Source organism: Diuraphis noxia, unplaced genomic scaffold (genome assembly GCF_037042655.1).
Source record: "Diuraphis noxia isolate RWA-SAM2 unplaced genomic scaffold, SU_Dnox_SAM2 contig0005, whole genome shotgun sequence".
NCBI lineage: Eukaryota > Metazoa > Arthropoda > Insecta > Hemiptera > Aphididae > Diuraphis > Diuraphis noxia.
In genome coordinates, this window is record NW_028301715.1 from 46,555,632 (window position 1) to 46,563,189 (window position 7,558).

Below are 7,558 nucleotides of genomic sequence, written 5' to 3' on the forward strand. Positions count from 1 at the left end.
TATATATATATAGCCATACCCGTAGTAACACAATGCAAACGGTGGTGCGTATAGGTAGAGTGGGTATATTACAAGAGATGATAACTTTTTAACTGGTCGGCGACTGCAGTGGTGTAAATAATACTGTAAGTGCAACGGCGATATATAGGTATGTATTGCCGAGAATCGTTCGTAAACGTGACCGGAGAACACCGATCGGTCGAAACGATACTCACTGCGAATAATATGTGATCGATAATCCTCACCCAACCAACCCCCACACCCCCCCCCTCACACTACCATTAAACCCTGCTGGGACATCCGCGGGTGAGCGATATTTTTTAAAACAATGCGCACAAAGAGATATATCAGAGTTTATGTCTTCAAATATCAACAAATGTGTGCATCACGTATATGAAATATTGTATATGTATCAGAGCCGTACTTTACATATTACGTATATTATTCGATATAATATACGGATGTATTTTCTAAAACCTTGTAAGAAGCGATTGAACAACAGTTTTATATTTTCGATTATCCTCAGAATTAAAGACGTACTTAAAACGTAAGTAGATGCCCACAGGCTTCGGGGTTTAATTTTAAATGTTTCTATTATTATCTGAGCAAAGAAAATTCGTAATATTTCTGTTAACCAGACATCGTTTTTAGTTTTAACGTATGTAAGTATGCCGAAAACAACGGTAAAGTCAGCAAACTTGGCAAACAAATTCTTTACACATAAAAATGTTGCAAATAAATAAATTTGAAATAATGGTGCGTCAAAGGTCATGAACAATCATAATTATATGCTATTCCGTTTTACAATCGGTCAGTAATAATTATTATATTATATTATATTATTATCACATCAAACACACCATTCCAAATATACTTTCATAACATAACTAATAAATAATAGTAATAATACTTATTAGCTATTATGTATTGGTTTGAATAAAACAATTGACTTCTCGAAATAGTATCAAAAAATAACTAAAGACAAATAAGCATTGAAACATATTATTTATTGACAACTTTTACTATAGTATAGTACTTATAATAAGCATTAAATCAATCGGTAATGTTGAATCCGAAAATAAAAATAAGAACTATTTTTCCGCTAGATGGCGATAGTAATTCCTATTTTTCAACTGAATCTCATAATAGTATTATTTTGTACACAGATACGGTTGCCTAAATTGATATAATTTTTTATAATAGTATTATATCTAAGTGGAATTTGTTGTATTATACGTTTACTATATAGATAACGCTCGACATTCAACACGTTTTAAGGGTAACTTACTTTGTTAAAATTATAATTATCACGCTTTAACTTAATATTATACAGCTACCTACCAAAAGTGAACGATCGTTAAATGTTAATTTGTAATTTGACATTAGTATGACAATGTTGTAGATAATTTATGCCGAAACATATGGGACCTTATTAGTTCGAACAATTTGTCAGTGTGTCTTGACGTAAAAAAAAAAAAAAATGTTTAATTGCTACTGTATCAAAATATCTCCTTAACAAATGCAATCAATATATATGATTTTGTACTTTGATTCTTAACTAATTGATCATTTACTTTTGAAATAATGAGTGTAAACAGCAATGTTTAAATTTTAAAAAGTGATTGCTTTTGTTTTTTGTTCAAAATAAAATCCACAGCGATGTATAATTTATATTTATTTATTTACAATTAACATTTCAATTAATTTTAACTTTAAGTTATTATCGAAAGTAAGACTTACGATAAGATTTATTATTCAAGTCATACTGCACTGAATAAAATCATTTAATGTCGTTGTACCTAACAATATAACAGTACGTTTTAAACTCACCACCAAAGTCCGGGATCGACTATAAAAAGGCTTGACTAACCTAATTGATATAGTCAAATCACAGGATACAGCTAGACACAGATATAAATGTATTAATCACACGCGATCGTAAGTTACACTCATCACCAAAACGGTTCTCCAAAGCTGTTGAATGTATAATGTGTGACAGTATTCATGTGGAATTTATTACCATACCTATTAACTGTAGGGTTAATGTTAAATGCATATAAAAATAATGTTTATAGTAATGTATGTAATTTCATCGTCGAAAATATTACAATAAATCACTGCAGCAGACGTAGGTAATCCGTAAAGTCGGCGGCGTGGGCTTTACAAGTCGTGGCGGTCGGACTTATGGCCGCAGACGGGCCTGGCACGGCATTTTTATTTTTAGTTACTATACGTGTTATAACAGTTAAAAGACAAAAGTTGAGTGTGTGCATATGTGCGTGTAAGTATTATAATACGACTCTGCTCGTATAATTAATAACTGCGGCGCGCGTTTTTTGACACCAGCTCGTTTGTTCACAGCTTACTTGCATCCGGACATATTATTATTACTATTTTGTCGCATACGTAGCTCGAAAGCGAGTGAGATGAACACGTGATGCAGTTTTGCCAAACAAAACGACTAATGAGGACTACTTCAAATTATTTTCTAATATGATATTTCCACTTGCGGTTTCTCGTACGAGCGTACACGACGTAGTATTAATATCTGTCCCTCTCGCCCCCCCCCCTTCGCGTATGCATGAAATTTTATTAATTAAATATGTGAAAAAATATCTATATATATTACGTTTTACCAACGCTGTCGGGTTTTAGGCGTTTTGTTTCCTCCGTATTGTCGTCGGGATGAGTTAGGTCAACTAGTTCAATGCAATATTAATAATAATAATAATAAAAAAAAAAAAATAACAGTATATTAAACCTATTATAATATGTTCCGGAAGTGCGGTTTTTTAGACAAGAAGTGCGTAGTTATAATATTACTGTCGGGTTGTCGCTCTACACATCATTATCATTTATACGAACGGGGTGTATTTTAATAACAATAGTATTATGTTTGTGTGCTATGCTTACACGCAAACGATAACAATATAATAATTATTATTTTAGTCGTTGGGTGTCGGCTGGTCGACGGAGTGCGTAAAATGAAAAACGATAAGTTTGCAAAAACCATACGCGATGGGCGTATCGTATTTTACAGTAAAATTGCCGGTATCGGTAAAACCTAGAACATCAACATGTGCTATTCCCGGTAAGCGTCCAAATGTCTGTCTCATTATTGATCTTGAATTGTGAATTATAATATATATTATATACAAATTCTGAACGCAATAAAAGTACGTCAAGAGGTAAACTATATCATTTGAGCGTATCTAATAGCTTGACTACGGACTTTTAACGTAATTATATTATACAATTTATTTTTTATATGATTTCTTGACGCTCGTTCGTGTAAGGCCAAAACCAAACCATAAACGCAATAATCATTCGGAGTTGCCCGTATTGATTCGTATGGTATCTGTAAGAATTATCGACAATGACCAATCGGTGAAAGTCTGAAATTCGGACATTTCTGACTTCTGACATAATAATAATATCATTGATTACATTTGGTATTTAGGTATACAAAACCGTCTGGACATCCGCCTGTTGGATTGTTGGACGCAGCCGATTAGATGTCATTTTATAGAACAGGTATGTAAGGTAGGTATACCTCGCGGGCATAATTTTATGATACACAACAACGCGCACACTATAGTGAATCCGCGACGTGATCAATTTTCAGGAACGCGGAAGCGACCGCGCTTCGCGTCGCGACCAAAAATCCTTTGGCTTCCGGTGACGCCGCTCTGGAAATCCGAGAGCCGCCCGCGGGACTCGCGAGTGGTGCGGCGGCGGCGGTGGTGGTGCAATTATACAGGTTTATTAGTTTCACGTTTCCGGGACCCATAAAACCGCCACGCCGCCTCGACCGTCGTCGGTAATGGAACGCGTCGGCGAGAGGCAGAAGAAGCCGCGCGCGGTCGAATATCTCTCTCTCTCTCTCTCTCTCGCCGCGCGTCACATCGCCGATGAGGAGTTTCGCCCTCTGCGCCGCTGCAGTCACTCGCGCACACACGCGTCCGCCCGTCGACTAATTAATATTATTGCCATTTGCCGGTTTGATGTTTTCGTCTGTCAGACTCACCACCGACCGAAAAATGTGTGTACGGCGCGAGTTCGCCGCAGTTCGGCGCAGTTCGCCTTTGCGTGCGCCATTAATTATACGAGGCCCCCCCCCCGCGACCCGTACATTTTCCACAACACGATGCGACAATAATTGCGCGAAACACGTCTGTATAATACATAGACGTATAAAACAACTAGATAGCCGACTGTGAATTACATTCCCGTAAAGAACGTTGAAGTCGGGCCGCCATATGCCGCAACAGGGCAATGTTTAAATAAAAACTCAATAGATAAGATACCTATATTGATAAGTGATAACAAATAATAATTCAAATGATGAAAAAACGAATTTATTTTCATATTCTATAGTCAAAATGTCAACTAAAAAATAAATTACAAAAAGTAGTAATAAGTACATAAAATAGGTAGTACAGTACAAATATTTATATTAATTTTGTTATCATTAATAAATATTCTTATCATTTATCAACCATGCGATTTTGTAAACATCGCCCTGTTGGCATATTATGGCGGCTGACTTCAACATTATCCCGTAGTCGGATATTTAGTTGTTTTATATATCTATAGTATAATATTATAATAGCATTATAGGTAGGTATAATATAACATACCGCAAAATATGGTATACCGTGATGCGATGGTATTTACGTTGGTAACTAGGTGTTAGGTATATTTAGTGTGACCATGATAATTTTATCCTAAAGGGGGACACTTTAAAAAAAGAGGTACGTAAAAAATGTAAATACATAATAATAGCAAATACATTACATTTCATTTTATTTAAAATTATTTTTTATTGATAAACAAATCAGACAAACATTAGATACTACATATTTTAAAATGTTAAAGTTTTTACTTAAATAAATTTTAATTTACAATCACAATTACAGTTTGAATACTTATCCTTAGATACAATTTTTTTTATAATTATCAATTCATGATCGCAAGTCTGAAACAACGTCCTTTAGAGTGTAGAATCATGATGTACCACTTCAATTTTCATAAATGCGGGACCAAAGTGGAACATTTAGATATGCGGGGCGCAACTCTGAAAAACGGGACAATCCCCCCTAATTGGGGACGTCTGGTCACACTAGGTATAATGCGCGTGCATGAATAAACGTGGTTTGAACCTATGTCTAACCTAACCTACGATACCTATCATAAACTCATTGCCCAACGTTGTGAATTCAAATCTGATCTAGTGGTAGTTTTTATTGTTTCGTCACTCGTCAACGGACGACGGTCAATGTTACCAATATAATATAGACACTTATTACTGCGATTGAGAACGTTTTACCTTTTTAGCAACACGATTCAGAACGATTGTCGGCAGTTCAAAGAAACAATATTTTGTAACTTAAAATCAAACGATTGAGGACTATTTTTCGAGCGACGTTGTCATTTATCTTAACTTTTAGTAATAACTTTTAGGGCTGGGATTTTGATCCAAGGACATTTTTTTTTTGGTGTTTTGAAATGTTGATGATTAAAACTGATTTTTTGTATTTTGCATTTCTTGACAAAATTCACCTTAAATTTGTTTATAAAATGAACGAAAATTTTTCGTGTTTGATAAAATACTTTCAGCATATTTGATTTGATTTTGGTTTTTTTTTTTAATTTAATTATCTTAAACAGACAAATAAAAATGTAAATATGTTGTGAATAAATATTAATTTTTTAAATTTTGATCTTAAAAAAATGCCTTGAGCTGACAAATAAGTGATAAATGTATTTATTTTACAATGATGTGTGTGTTTATTTTTATCTATCAAATTTAATTCTACGTAAGTTTATTCTGTAACTAAAAACTCAAAGAAATAATATGGTAATTGATAATATATATTTTATTTTTAATTAATGTGGCAGGTAAAAACGTTCTCAATCGTGTTATTAAAAAGGTACAGCCGAGAAGGACGGTTCTCAATCGTGTTCTACCCTACCGTTAGGTCTCTTTGAATAAAACGAATAATCCGTTCGTTGTCCAATGTGCAGTTTTTCCGTAAAATGTTAAGCTATCCCGATTTTTATTTTTTTTTTACCTACTTAATTTAGTTTGTAAGTTTTGTAGCTTTTATTTACTCAAAGGTTTTTCGTTTGCGATCGGCGAATAATATTGATATCTTTCGACTTTTCTGGTCTGGACTTCGCAACAAGAATATTGTTTTATGTATTAAGTTATTCATCGTTGCACCCCGAGGCGCCGAACGATCGAAATTCACCACCGGGCTTCTTGGAACCATTGGCTTACACGTGCATATACAAATATAATATATTATTATTATTATATGCTATTTCAGCGTGCGTGCGATTCACGCGTGTATTATGTACGGACATCAGTTCGGCTTCCCCCCCCCCCCGCGGAGTCGCTTGTTTAAAATACCATGTCGTTTAGTTGGTGTCGTTCGATGCGAGTCATTAAATCATTTTTACACTAAAATGTCATGAAGGCGCAACCGTTTCTTTCAGGCGGTATTATAACTAAGGAGGGATGAAATCGCGTTATAGTATTATAATATTTTGGTATAGATACCTACCAGTTTTTTTCAAGGTATCATAGTATGTTATTCAACCATATCACAAGTCTACCAGTCTATGCGTATAAATTATAAGCAAGACGAAATGCCTATATATTTTTTTTACTTTTAGATAGCTATACCAATCTCTATATCAGCCTGATGGGAGGCTAGGAGTTGCTTAAGAATCCTCAAATATAATAAATATTATGGATAGTGTTATTAATGATGAAATGAACACGTATCGTATCATGTTATCAAAATAAATAAAAAATTAAAATAATATATAATATTTATATACCTATACTTTTTTTAAATGTCTCATATTTTGGTGCACTTGATATTTGGCACCGCTTGTCGACCATGTGTATATTTTATAATATTAGTAATGATTTAGTTTCTAGTCTAATAAATTCTCATTTTCCTTATACAGATTCAGGCCCTATAACAGGAGATCTAAGTTAAAAGTTAATTCCCTAATATAACTAAAATATTCACGATTTTTAATTTGGCTTTGATACGAACAAATTTTATAAAAAATTATAAAGTTTATTACGTATTTATTATAACTTATAACTACATAATATTATGCCTATTATATCAATTATTGACACGACGTGTTATTTATAGGTTTATTCTAAAACCAGACAAGGCTGGCAAAATTGTCACCTATACAGCTATACCCAATATCTTTTACGCATTGTAACATTATTATAACATTAAAACCATTATGTAGATATTGTCGGGTTCGTTTACACTTAATTATGAAGAAAAGCCACGCCACGAAAAATAAAGGGCGGAAAAGCCTTCGACGTTATATTATACGCCCGTCGCCGCGCGTTATATAGAACCCTCCAAAGCCAACGTGGTTCTTATTATACAGTGCTAAAAAACAACGATGTTACAATAATTGGTAATTTCTATAAAGTAATTTTACCCCTCCCCCTTTTTTCACCCCCCCCCCCACAACGATACCATAGAGAAAGGCATTTTGTTATTAATTTTTAATT